Consider the following 15,401-nt stretch of genomic DNA (forward strand, 5'->3'; position numbering starts at 1 on the left):
GGGGAAAAAAACCTCAATAAAATACTATATAGGGAATGGATAGGCAGCAAAATAAATCATTAATAAAATAAAATTAAAAAACATAATTATCCTTAAAATGTAACGTCCAACATGTTCTAAATTTTCTGGTTTTCAAAATCTTTTTACATATAAAGAAGAACATGGATGGTTGGTCTGTCAATTGCTTTGGTCCAGAAAGAAACATCTGACTTTGTCTAGTTTACCACAAGCACTTTGGGGATTTTGGTGCTGAAAAAAAGTCATTCATTCATTTATTTGTTTAATTAATTATTAAATTAAACATGTGATATATAATATCTAATAAAAATCTAAGTATGACGAATAATACAAAAGTTCAAACTATATCGGTGATGCATTATTTTCACCATGCAGCATGCGGGGCACAGGTGGGAGGAGATGAACAAACAGGATGGAGTTTCGTTTAAATGAGTCACCGGTTTGTTTGGGGAAACATTTCCCTGACTTCTCACTCTGAGAAAAGATGTGTCAGAAACACAACTTCAATTCTGCTGTCAATCTAAAAGTGTTGTTTAGCAAGAGGAACAACAAGTGAGATCATACGAGCAACAACAACAACAACAACAACAGAAAATACTTCAAATATAAATATTAGGAAGGTGTATTTATGTTCAGGAAATTTACCACCCCTTTAAGCTGTGAACAGGGTGTCAGACTACTGGTTTCCATGAATAAGTGCAGTAAATATACGAAGAATACACACTGAAAATGTGAAGCAATCAAATGGAAAACTCAATATTATATCTGAAAGTCAGATTTGACCCGAACACCAGAGCAGGTTTAAACTGTATGAAATATTCTGCTTCTGTTCAATGAATGACTGCAGGTATCTGAAAGTAGCATACTCATAAACACACGCCAGAGCACGGTCCATTACACGCAGAAATGCACTTTTATATATCGTATATTTCTAATCGCTCATTAAAAACAGATTAGATCGAATGTGAACCAAAGAGTTAAAGAAATCCAATGCAAGTGCAAATTAGCACTTGATATTCGTCGCTGCAGAATGTATTTCATCAGATATTAAAAGCCTTTCTGTAATATACATTATAGTAAATAAGCTCCTCTTGCCTTAAGATATCAGCTCACGTGTTAACGAGCCGTACTCAGATCAATCATTAGCATGTTCTCTCTTCATGAAAGCCGGCTTCGACACCATCGGTCGACCCAAAGCAAAACGTTTCGCCGGAGGGAGAGCAGTGGTGGTTGAATCGTTACCAATGAAGCAGATGTTTTAATGGAGATGTGAGGGCAAATCATTCTTACTGAAGGTTCATGATCTGCTGCGGCCCTTCAGTATCCCCAGGCAAACACACACATAGTTATTAACTGAAGAATCTAAATAATGAATTAAGACATGTACAGTATCTTCGGCTCGAACATGAACTGATGACCTCTCAGGGGTGTTCCCACTCATGCTTGGTGTGGCTCCTCAGTGGTTTAAATGATTGAGAATGAATGACTTAATGAATTGGTATTTCCTATTCTTGTTCTTCGCCGCTTTTCTGCTGATTAGAAATCAACTAAGAACTACTGAACTGGAGATCACACAGAGAGATAATGCGAGTGTGTGTTTTGTTCTCCAGAAATAACAACGCTCAGCATGAGTTCTTTGGACAGGGAGAACTCCTACAACAAAAAGCAATGTGATTTTTCCATTGGAATGATGTAGAAAATAAGCTCTCAGGCTTGGGAGACTCACCCGGCGGTTAGTTAGGAAAACCTCACATTTATTAAAATACAAGTAACACATTTACTCCGTTGTGGAGTGGCAACCCAGGCTGGGCAAAGTGCTGGGGATCCAGGGAAGGCTTAAGTAGGTCCTGGGGCACTGGCCAGGTGTCCAGAGTTAGGTTGATTAACCTCCTCAGCTCCACCCCACCCCCCCTCCAAAGACCTGCAACACACACACACACACACACACACACACACACACACACACACACACACACACACACACACACACACACACACAGGCTAAGGGGCCGTCACACACACAAAGGTTTAAGAAGAAGCTGAGCTAAAAACAAACTACATCAAGGTCACATGACTTCACTTCAACTCTGCTAAGCTAAAGGCGGCTAATGTTCATCGTGGTGACGTTCAGTAGGCTTCAGACCTTCACGAATGGGGTATTTACTGACATATGTTATGTAGTAGTACTTAACATTACTTACATATTGGGCTATATAAATAAACTCTGATTGATTGATTGATTATTCCACATTTTTCCGGCTTCTCTCCCAAAACTCAAGTGGTAAACTGCTGACTCACTCCATAAACAATCTGCATATTCACACCATTTGCACTCCTCTCTCCCGGCTCTTGCATCCCTATACATGCTATTAAAGACATCACTCAAACTCTGAACTCCAGCCCTCGCTGCCTTGGCTCCTGAACCCCCCCTCGTAGTGATGGATTCTGGGGCCGGGTTCCTCACCCATACACGACCCCATCGACTGAGCTGCTCTCCACCGGCTCAATGATTGATTCTAGCCTTTGCTAACTAGACTCCTGAGTCCCAAAACAACTATGGCTGAACTGTGTGTGTGTGTGTGTGTGTGTGTGTGTGTGTGTGTGTGTGTGTGTGTGTGTGTGTGTGTGTGTGTGTGTGGCACTCATGTATAATCAGCCCAGGAGACTCAGTAAAAATATGTGTGCAGGAATGAGGCAGAGATTCTTTGTGCGAAAAGGTGCTGGCGGGTATAAAACTTTAAAATAGTAAGCCCTATAAGTAGTTAAGGTGTATATATTACGGGAGTGTGTGTGTGTGTGTATTTAAAGTGAGTGCGTGTTTGTGTAAGGCTCGATGTTTGCCCTCAAATCCCAGCAGCTCTTCTACGTTACATAAGCCCTTTGGTGTGGGAATATGTGAGTGTTTCTGCGTGTAAACTTGACCGGTTGTCTTAAATTAAGTGGGGCCACACAGCCTGTCCTGATGGAGGCCGTAATAAGGTTACAGTAGGCTAATTGAATGAAGAGCTCCGTGCTTCGGTTCACCGGTCAGAGCGCTTTTTGAACCCCTGACACTCATCTTACAGTCCATTAAGCAGCTATAAAGGGCCGACGGCAAAGAGGCATGGCTTACACAACGAGTAAAAAGAGCTTCACCTGCAATAGCAGGACACAATGATGATTCATATTCCCTAAAGATTTAAGGTCAAGGGAGTCCTTTGTTTCAATCCCATCTGTATTTGCTTACTGCATGGACCTATCGAGGGGAACGAGAGATTATCACCATGGAAACAAAAGTCTCTCCCTCCTATAAGGTGCCAATTAAACTGGGTCAAGTAACCTGTTTTGAGTAAACATGGTGGTCCAATTACCCACATTTCTATGTTTGCAAACGGCCCTGTTTTCTCTCATGAGATATTTGTGAATCCAATGACATTCGAGGAAGGATTAAATGACTATCTAAAAAGAGACACTGAGGAGAAGCTACCAGTTTGAATGTTAGCCACACTCCTCTCAAACAGGAAATCAAGGCATGACGGAGGAGAAATGAACTTAAGGATGGAGGGGATTAATGGAGGTCAAGAACAGCATCGCTCGGGACTGAAGGAGCTTCTCAAAGGCTGTCACAAAAGTTGTTTCTACTTCAAACTTAGGTAAATGGCAAATGCACACTCACAAGCACATACTTGTTAGTTAAGATATCCCTCTACATTTACAACTTGCTGAACATTAATGCGTGGGAAAGGAAAAACTAATCATAGATGGAAAAGCAAGTATTAAGAAACTGACAGGCATGCTCTGATTTGGATTATTTAATTGAGCATTCACTTGAGGCATCAACATCTCCCTGGACCCTTTTGAGTTTGCATATTGAGCGAAAAACGGTCCACCGAGGATGCCATCTCCTCTCCAGCCCTCACCCACTTAGACATTACAAACTCTGATGTTAGGATAGACTTTAGCTCAGCATTCAACACCATCATCCCCCAGCAGCTGGGTTGTAAACTGCATCACAAAATGATGAATAACTGCTGAACTGTTATTAATAAGCTGATGGACAAACGTTGTGAATCATGAGTTAGCTTGTTCACACATTAGTTTCTCTTGTAGGTGATTGTCCTTTCTGTCTTTGATTTGAGAGTTAAAAGCTGTACAATAATGGTCAACTAAGTTCAGTTAGCACATAGCAATTAATGTTGACTTCACATGTGAACTTGCAATAAAACTCTCGGCAGTAAAACTTCTAATGACGTACCGCCTGAGTTCATGCACACCTTGCAGCTGAGGCTCTGGTGATCTTCAGGTTTCCACCTCATTTAAAGGATTACATGGTTCAAGAGCAGCCCATGCTCCCCACGCTGATGAAACACACACCCTGCAAAAGAAACATGTTGGATACACACGACTAAAGCAAGCATGTTTATCTTTGGTGTTGAAGAACGGACATCAGGACATTTTTCATGCAGGAATTCAAATGCACATTGATCAATCATCATGATTCATTTAAGAAATTCACTGCCCTCATCCACACTGCTGTCCTCCCTCCAAGCTTAGCTACTCTCCCCCCTTTTTCTCCCTCTCTCTCTAGTCTAAATAAAGTGTCTGCAGGGGTAACTCAGTCCCTGAAACAGTGGAGGTTAATGCGCCCAATGGGGACACTGCGAGCAGAGGGAGAACGAGAAGAAGGAAGTGTGCTCAGCGTGGAATTCAGTTCACTTAAAAATAGATCTCTGGCTTTTGTCTCAGCGTTTTTTTTTTAAAGTCGAGGGGCACAGCAGTCCTGTGGTTTGAATCTGTGGCGTAGCTTTGCCAAACGAGTTCACGCGACGCTGATTGAGCCCGGCGCTGCCAGGAACAGCTCTGTGTTTTCGGTCCCATAATTCCCAGTAATATTTCCAGTTTATGACCAAAAACTTGTAAAAGTAATGACATTCCCATCAGCCGCAGCTGTGGTTTGTGTTAAGGGCTAATTAGGCAATGTTAGCATGATAATCGGCTGAATTAAAATGCTGAACATGGCAAACTAGGTCTTGTACTCGGTGTCTTTTGCACCATTGCACTTAAAAATAAACATGTTTGCAAAAATACTTTCCTTAAAAAACAATTGGTGCCACAATCCTCCCAGCCCAGTTCCAGTACAGCTCAGTGGTTGGGAAAACCTGCATTGATGACTCCGGGGATCAAAGATATAAACCGTACATTTAATGTGAATCTGGACAATATCAAAGGAGGTCTGCTTTGACTTTCATCTCGCTTATTTTAATTTACGTTTTTACATCATACATATATTTGATAAAGCAATATCCTTTAAAGACACATTTATTTGAGCTTACACAAAATCTTAAAAAAATAAACCTAATTTTGAAAACCAATAAACAAGAAAAACATACAAAAATCAAAGAAATTAAATAAATATCAGGACAACAAATGATGTCTTTTTTTCTCCCGAAACTAAACTAAATCTGTGTCCTTAAAAAATGGAATTCCAGTTTTTCATTGTCCATGGAAGTGAAGGAACAGCTCAATGTTTATGTGCCCAGATATCAGGCTAAAGTCTCACAACTGTTCTCCACACTGCAGGTATCCTCCCCTTGTCACTTGTAACTGGTGCTCAGTATCACTCCAGTCTGCCTGTCTAATCCACCACACACACTTTAAGGAGACACACATATGACCGTGACAGCAGGATGGTGATACTTCCCTCCTCACACTCTCACTGACACGATCACACTCGAGAGCTAAGCTGCCGCACGTAATGACTCCTTCTCCATGCCAGGCGTTAACATGTAACTTCACTGGAGGGGGTGGGGGTGCGGGGGGATGTCTGCAGAGGTGGTACAGAAGGTACCTTCAAGCCCAGCAATCCAAGGAAACAAAAAAAAGGGCAGCCTGACAGACAATCCTCCAATTTATTTGGCTCCCAGCGTGCTACCGGCGGAAGGCGAAACTGAAATGGAAACTCAGTAACTGACCTTTAATGTAATACGGCACCGATGGCTCACCGAAGAAAGCCTCTCGAGTAGCGGCCGCTGTGCGACTCTGTGTGTGTGTGTGTGTGATGAGTTATGAGCAGCTCTCATGTCGGCATTCGGAAAGTTGAGAGCCAAAGCCAGGTGGATTAGGACAACTCGCCTCTTTGAGAATGTTCAAAATGGGTTTAAGGAAGAGGGTTGGAGTGTGTGTGTGTGTGTGTGTGTGTGTGTGTGTGTGTGTGTGTGTGTGTGTGTGTGTATAAGAGAACAGAATTATACAAAAGGAGCACAGGGACATAAAAAAGCCGCCCCAGACAAAAGAAAGCAAAATAAAGAAGGCTAACCACTGAAATTGCACGGGAAATAAAACATGTTTAAAAAAAATGAAAGAAGAAATGTGACTCAGTCGTTCTGAGAAAAACTAAACAACGGTTACATGGCTCGGTTTGAGGGAACTAAACTCACAAATACACTTCCTCTGCCCTTTCACATGCAGGTCGTGAACCTCATGACCTCCAAAACAGGTGTGTCTGTGAGGTCTCTTTGTAGGGTGGAAACAAATACTTAAAAAATGCTCCTTTAATCTCTGGCAGGAAGGGAGGAGGCTGACGGCCAGAGCGGAGGAAAATAAGTTTCCATCGACCGAACTGAAGAGCTGGAAACGGTCCAGGAGGAAGACACATTGAGTGAATCACTCTCAGATCGAAATGTTTTGATGGTAATCCTGTGAAATACACACTGAATACTTGCAAAGAGAACATTTCCTGTAACCCCTCTTATATGACATGTATGCTTATGAAGCTACAGTGTACATTTAGTCAGGAAGACTTTACATCCATTCATTCACATTGTCTCTTACTCTCCAGCTTCGACTCGATTTCCAGCAGCCAATCATCGTGCTGACGTCCAGCTCTGAATCTGTTCTTCTTTCTCCTGCAGTCAGCTTTCATCTTAGTCAGTATTGATGCTACCCTCCTCCCCCCATCCTCCTACTGTCGTCATACATCCATTCATAAAAGCCAAATCCAGATCCTATCATCCTCTTCATCCCATCAAACATCTTAATTTAAATCAGATTATTTTCTGCAAAAATGGAAATCCAATAATACCCGACTAAATTTGCCCTTTGTACACTTCTTCATGCTAATTCAGCAATAGAATATGTTGGTAACAAACTCCTTTCTAATCCTGGAAACAGTAAATAATACAAACTACAAATCACATTCAAATTGGACGAATTTGGCTAATTTAGCAAAAAGCTAAATGTTTTATCTTGTCGTTACTGGTGCTGCTGAAAACGTAGTAACATGGTGGTTTCTAAGGCTAGTTTGCATGCTAATTTGAAAGCTAACCAGCTAATTAGCTCACTGTTCAAGCTTTCCAGTTAGCATTCTAGCTTGTTTAGTGACTAATGAGACGGTAGGTTAACAAAAGCTAACAGCACACCAAGTTGACACAGATTCGTTTTTAGCGTCTTGTTACAGGTGCTGCTGAAAGCTTGGTACCAAGGTGATTTGAGAGGCTAGTTGGCATGCTCATTTGAAAGCTAGCCAGCTATAATCTCAATTTCCAAGCTTGCCAGTTAGCATCCTAGCTAGTTTGGTGGCTAAACAGATGGTAGGTTAACAAAAGCTAACAGCACACGAAGGTGACACATTCATGTTTTAATCTCTTGTTACAGGTGTTGCTGAAAGCTTGGTCACATGGTTGTTTGTAAGGCTAGTTTGCATGCTAATTTGAAAGCTAACCAGCCAACTAGCTCACTGTTCAAGCTTGCTAGGTCGGATTCTAGCTAGTTTGGTGGCTAATCAGACGGTGGGTTAACGTCAACTAGTCTTGAATAGATGTTTGTCTTTTAAAAGCTTGTGTAAGTTTTCCTTTTTATTACAAGTGTGTCTCAGGAAGCTAAACTTTCTGTACAGAATGCAGTATTAACCCCTGCAAACTTGGACCATTTATTGGAATAACCAAAAGCTCCACAACAACAATTACAGGGTAGAAAAGTGACCTATATAATACAGACTCAAATGAAGCACAGACTGATTTCCAAAGCACATTTAGAGCCTTTGTTGTCATCCAGAGATTGTACGGTTGTTACATGCCATTACATCAGTCTCTCCCCTTTCAGAGGAGACACTTCAGCTTTAAAAGAGAGAAAAGGGAGAGCTCCAGTCGCTTCTGTTCCCTTTCAGGCGATGAATAGAATTTACTCATCCCTCTGTTTATCCTCTTCCAAATGACACATGAATGCATTCATCAAAGCCAGCCTAATCTGGTGTTTTGCTCACATGTGTTTCTGTAAGCGCGAGTGATGTTGCATCGGTAAACATTATTATCCCGGGACGAGGTGTAAAATGACAGCGAGACACAGGGAGGGAAAGGGAGGAGGGAGCTGCTTGGGGGAGATATCATTTGTGTCAGTCGGAGTGAACACCTATCGATTTACACCCAGAGCTCCACAATGACACCTCATGCATAATTCATGCGGGGACCTATGAAAGAGCCATAAATACAGTCGTTCTGCTCGTCAGCATCGCACTTACGGTCACCCAACACTGCGAGCTAGCAGAGGAAGTGGAGGAAGAGAGGATGCACTTGAAGCAAAGATTTGAATTGGTACCACTTGACAATAAGATACCCTTATAAAGGATTCATAAAGGGTTTATAATTAGGTTATAAACACTTGTTAATCATTGAGAACCACTTATAAACGAGTTTTAACATAGTTTTCATACAGCAACACAGGCTCACTATCTGGCAAGATGACTCAGCCTTATATGGGCTACCTAGCTTAGAGATAGATAGATAGAATCGGAGGATGAAACCCTCTTTTAGTCACATACATGCACACAGCAGAGCACACACAGTGAAATTGGTCCTCTGCATTTAACCCATCCTAGTACTAGGAGCAGTGGGCAACTATTGTGCAGCGCCCGGGGAGCAGTGGGGATTGGAGATGTCCGGTGCCTTGCTCAAGGGCACCACAGCAGGGCCTAGGAGGTGAACTGGGACCTCTCCAAGTAGCAGTCCACCTTCCATATTTTCAAGTCTGTTCGGGGACTTGAACCGGCGACCCTACGATTCCCAGTCCAAGCCCCTACTGACTGAGCCACTGCTGGAGCTTCCTTCCTCTTCTTCATCAGCCAGCATCCTGGGTATCTGTTGCTCACTGAGTTGATTCTCTCCCCCATCCATCTTGACGTTTCTTGGCATCTCTTAAGCTAAGTAGCCGATATAAGGCTTAGCAGTACGGATAAATGTGGGCTCACTATTTGGCAAGCAACCGGTCACAGTCCCCCTGTTTATCTCTTGTCTTCTAAAAGCTGATTAAAGATGTATAAAGTGTTCATAACCTAATTAATAAATGAACTACAAACTATTCGTAAACCCCTTATAAGGGTAGTCTTATTGTGAGGTGGTACCGTTGAATGATATAGTGTTCCTCTGCACTCACTTGTGTTGTGCAGATCTGCCTAGCAACAAAGGTGTACCTGCAGGAGGTCCTTAATGACTGCTAGACTTTTTTTTTTTTTCCGTGACCCAAGAGTCGGATGTTGGGCCCCAATTCGCCCCCATTTTGACGAGCCAACGGATTTACATCCTGCCGTAAAACAGCCACTCGCCTTTCATTCCTCCACCCCGCCTTTACGATCCAGAGGGGAAAGGGGTTCCTGAGTTATGGGGCTTTGTTTTGGGACAGAAGGAAAATAAAAAATGCTATACAGCCACCACTGACGCGTGTCGGAGATGTCACCGAGGATTGTCTGCGTGGCATGTGTGTTGAATTTAGAGGGCGGTGGTGTGTGTTTCCAGTGCAGTGCATGCTATGAGGGATTTCCATCAAACCGTCATTACATCCAATTAGATTGACGAATAAATCAAGCAGAGGCAACACATGCATCGACTCTCAATCAAATACTGGAGCTGAACATCATCAGGAGAGGGGATTGCAGAGGCTGGAGTTAGTGGAAGCGAAGAAAATATGAACTCTCCACACTTGTTTGCCTCCCTGGTGCTGGAGCGGGTGCCGTCTAATGACTGGAAATGCACACCGCTCCATCCATCAATAGAGCGCATTGCCCTTATACACTTCACTAAATCTTTAAAACCACTGAGGTCACCGCCTCACAACCGTCCCTGTCTCGTCATCTATCTCCTCGAGCTCTGCAGCTCCCCCCCATGAAGTGCACTCTCTCACACACACACACACACACACACACACACACACACACACACACACACACACACACACACACACACACACACACACACACACACACACACACACACACACAAAGCACCCCTCCACCGTAAACGTCCGTCCTTGAACGTGAGATTACTAGGGAGGCAGACAAGGCATGGGAGGAAGAGGAGGAGGAGAGAGACGGCAGGCGAAGGAAAACAAGGTAAAAGAAAGGGCTTCTTCATGCTGACAGTCCGCTTAATGAAAATGCAGTTAGGGCTCATATATCTGCCTCCAAGGTCCACACTCCCCCCCGATACTGGGACGAGGCAAGCAGGCCAGGTTGAGGGGATCGGGTTTGGCTGAGAAGAGCCAATAGTGTCTTATTTCTAGTCCGAATCTGACCTGATATAAGACAGTAAGATATAGGCTCTCGTTTTCACAAAATGCATAAACTCTTGAAAACATCTCTTTGTTGATGTTTTTTTTAAACTGTAAAGATGGATCATCTGGTTTCAAGTAATAGATCTTAATTGATTTTAGAAAACACGTTTTGGTTGGAAAATCATCAGAAAACATCATTTCCTGCCTTATTTCGAAACAAAACATTTCCTGATTCTGGTCAAATATAGCTAAGAATTAATCTAATTTATCAAAATATAGATAAGACATCTTACCTAGCAAATGTTGACTTGTTCTTTTGGCAGATTTGAAAACTTATTACAAGTGAACACACCTTGTTCTTATTATTTTTCACTTGATTTCCGTGCAGTATTTTCCCAGTGAACGAGGGTCAACCAGTGCTTGCATCTTAAGTACCTTTTGACTCATGAAAACACCTTATTTTAAACTGTATCTGACATGTTTTTTTTAAGCTGGTATGATATTTGTGAAAGATGCATCATCTTGTTACAAGAAATACATCGTACTTGATTTTAGAAAACACATTTTTGTTGGAAAATCTCCAGAAAACGGAACACTTTTGAGCGTTTCTGGCCTATTTTGCATCACAACACTTCCTTATTCTGGTCAATAATAGTTAAACAATACGTTTTCCCAGCTAATTACAAGGTCTCAATCATCTAAATATCATCAGAAATCTCACCAAGCAAATGTTTACTTGTTTATTGGCAGATTTCTTAAATTATTACAAGCGAAACCCCCTTGTTTTTTCACTTGATTTCCGAGCAGCATTTGTCCCAGTGAAGGAAGGTCAACCAGTACTGTTTTTTTTTGGGGTGGGGGGGGGTGGAGGGGGGGGGGGGTCAGGTCAGGCTAATGAGAGTTAAGCCAGACTAAGGGAGGGGCTTTTTGGGAGAGCAGTTTCTCAGCCTTGAGTGCGGTGCATTCAGGCACATCCATCCACAGCGGCAGACAGGAAGGACGGGACATCAGTCACCGGAGCTGCAAACCGCAGAATGCACAATAACACACACACACACACTCTCTCAAACACTCCCGTCCACTTTTCTGTCTTCCTCTGCAGCTTCAAATCTCTGCCAGCTCCACTCCCCCTCACTGCTCTTCCATTCAGCCGCTGCAGAGTGAAACGGCTAATTAGCAGCTAACGAATACATTAAGGAGGTCACCAGCATTGAACTTCACATACAAGTTATACACCTTTTCATTCAGCACTACTACAGTGTGTTTCACAGTCTGAAACACTGTGTTTTTTCCAGATAGAGTGAATAATGTAGTCAGTAATCAGTGGCGTAAAGTGCATTTACTAAGTACTGAACTGAAGTGCAATTCAAAGGTAAATATTGTACTTTTACTCCATTGCACTGTAAAAACTTGAACTCTTGCCAAGTATATTTGTCTAATATCTAGTCAGAACATGTCTTCACTTTTGATATAAGACTTAACCTCAGAAGCAGCAACGCAGTGAGACATAGGGTCTTGTTTTTAGATGTATCTCAGATGAAACAGAAAACCTTTAAGCATTTCCAGCTTATTTTGAAACATTTCCTGATCCTGGTTCAAAATCAGTCTTTCCAGCTCATTACGGGATCACATTTATCTAAATATCCCATCTTTTTTCAAGAAATCTCACCAAGCTAATGTTCACTTGTTCTATTGGCAGTTTTTCTTTACTAAACTGATTTTGGAGCAGCGTGTGCAGTACCTTTGGTTAATTTGCAGACATAGATGAATGATCTAGACTTTAGAAACACCTGGATTAAAAGTATATTGTGTGTAACAGGGTATTCCTACACTCTGGTACTTCTACTTTTAATTAACTACAAGATCTGAGTACTTCCACCATGTTGAGGCGCGAGTGATGATCCGCAGATGAACTGGGCCAAGGGTATCTGCTTCAGTCAGATGAAAAGCCATCCTGCACACAAGGGAGCCTCTATCCACAGAAGAGCACACTGGTTTTCTAGGCCAAGAAAGTTATTGGTGTGTTCAAGGGGAAACTGAAACAGCGTGGGAGCTGCCAAACATGAGGTAAGCAGTGGAAATCAATAACGGGAGGGGAGGTCGTCATGTGTGTTTGGAAGGGAATTAGCTCATGCAGTCAAAACAAATAATGCAGTGTATGTCAAAGTACAATACTTATCTTTGGCCTTCGAACCGCAAGGCCTGAATCCATTACATCAACGCGGGATATCTCTGAAGAACGTCATGCATAACCGAACAAGGCTGAGCAGCTCCGAGGCATCCTTTGATCGGTAAGGTAAGTCAGAAATAAGGCTAAGGCCAAGTGGAATCCAGTTTAAGGATTGTTTTTCGTTTTGGTGGCCTTGGATTCCTCGCCCTATCAAAAGCATACAATAAGGAGAGAGGCGGACGGTGGCAGACAGGTACGTCAGGAATGCTCTGGGAAATAAACTCTCTGAGTGAATCATGTCTTTCTTTTTTATTCTCAGCATCTCATGTTCCCCGTCTCTCTCTCTCTCTCTGCCTTTCCCTTCAGGCGCAGAGAACCCAAATTACAAAACCATTTTCTGACTTTTCTGGCCACTCATGCAGGTAGTTTTGCCCAGGTTTTTCAGATACCCATCTCTGAAGGATCTGTCTCCAATGCAAGGTAATAGGAGTGAATGGAACTGCTTTGAAACAGCATTGCATTTAAGACTTTAAAAAGCAGAACTTTTGCCCAGTATCATGTAGAAGGATCTGGTTTCGGTGCAGATACTGGTGTTTTGTTTGGTTCAGGATCAGGTAATGTTCAATAGGATGATTACTAATTGCTCACTGCACGTGTCAGGTTAGTGTTCAAGTCGATACACAATGCCCAGTAAAAATAGGAGGAAATAATCGTTAAACTAACTAAAAAAACACACATTTTCCCGATACTTTCCGACCCATTGCAGTGCTGCTTTTATTCAACGTTGGGGAGCAATGGTGGGTTCCAGAGCCTTACTCGAGGGCACCACTGGAACCTCTCCAAGTATCTCTACACACTTCTTGCTTTTAGTTTGTTCAGATACTTGAACCAGCGACCCTCCAGTTTCCAAGTCCCTAAAGACCAAACAAATGTGAAATGTAATATGATATAAAGACCATATCCTCTGAATAGAAACACAATTTGAATCTGACACTTTATGATCTATTACCAAAGCAGCGGTAAGATCATTTCACTCTCGATTGTCCGGAAAGGAGGAAGTATCGTGACCTTTTAAGAAGTCTTCAGAGGTTGGATGGATTGGATTTTTCACCAAAACCTCGTTTCATCTTCCCTAGTGATTGTCATTGTTTCTTAAATAAAAAAGTATAGTATTAGCAACAACAAAGTGCAAATTCTGCTAATACAGGCTCATTTTGGTTGTGCGTACCTTGCAAAGTAATGTTATAAGTGTCCAAGGAATGTTTTAACTTTAATTTTAGGATAATTAATCAATTATCAGTAAACTCTAATCAAATCTATGACTTTGTTTTTCTCAAAAAAAGGCTAAAAGTGTAAAACTATGAACCACATAGCATCCGTGTCAAAATTGTTACGCAATAATATTCACACGGATGCTTTACCACAATCTCTCTTGCTCCTAAGTTTAACCAAAAGTCACTTTTCGTCCTAAAATGTACCTTAAACCTTAAAGGTTCTCCATATTTGGGGAACTGGGTCTGAGCAGTTCAATCCAAACCTCTGTAATCAACATGTTGAAGTGTCATGGGTCAAGATGCTGAATGCCAATTAGCTCCCGTAGGCTCAAAAGCATCAGCTGAATCCGCTTTAAATCAGGGTTCCTATGAGCGTCCCGGTTGTGTTTGTAAGACAATGCATGTGTTGTTTGCAGATGTACGTTTGCAATATTCGATCAGGTTGAAAATCAAATGGATTGTGAAGATAAGTTGGAATACCCGTGTCATATTTCCTGCTTTCCTCCCGTCAGCCATGATATTTCCAGACCATTTAATAAACACAGAGTTTCAGCCGGGCCCTTTTCGCCCCGAGTTATGAAAACGCGGGAGTGTAATAAATGTAAGTGCACAATAATAAACATTGAGTACGTGTGTGGGTCTACGCTCCGAGGCTGACCCTGAAACCCGAATGTGTGATAAGACGTAATGAATTTCTCTGGCCTGACATAAAGCACGGAGTCGACTCAGTGTTTACCCCGCAGAGGAATGCCAGATACATGGAGCCGGGTCTTATATCGGATAACTGCCATCACACACACACACACACACACACACACACACACACAGAGGGCTTTTCAATTCACGTTTTATTTATAATCTTTACAAGGCTGTAAACTGAGGACAAGGTGTCTGGGCATGAGTGCCTACATACGGGTGTGTTGTGCACTCTAAAAAACATAGAAATCTTCTCAAGTATATTTGTCTACTTCCTCGTGTCTTTACACTTCATATAAGACATAAAAACTTTTAGGAAAAAGCAACCTTTTGAGCATTTCTGGCTTATTTTGAAAGTGATTCTGGTCAAATATGGTTAGAGATAAGCTCATTACAGTATCTAATGTATCCAAATATCCCACCCAGCAGATGTTCACTTGTATAATGGATGAGTTTGTAACTTATAATGCCTTGTTTTGATTACATTTGAGCATTTACTCTGCTTCATTCTCTGCTAATATCCATCTCAACCGTTATCTCAATTTCTCGATGCTCTTGTCTCTAAATCATATCGCCTGCATGTGAGCCGACCTTCACGACTGATTGTACACACACTTTTTTTTCTCCCCCGGTGCCAGTAAGGATTGATAACCGGATTAGAGGCTCAATAATAAGTACACAATGGCCCTCTTTGATAAGAGCAACACAGTCAGAAGAGGGGAGGA

Source organism: Eleginops maclovinus, chromosome 18 (assembly GCF_036324505.1).
Source record: "Eleginops maclovinus isolate JMC-PN-2008 ecotype Puerto Natales chromosome 18, JC_Emac_rtc_rv5, whole genome shotgun sequence".
Classification (NCBI taxonomy): domain Eukaryota; kingdom Metazoa; phylum Chordata; class Actinopteri; order Perciformes; family Eleginopidae; genus Eleginops; species Eleginops maclovinus.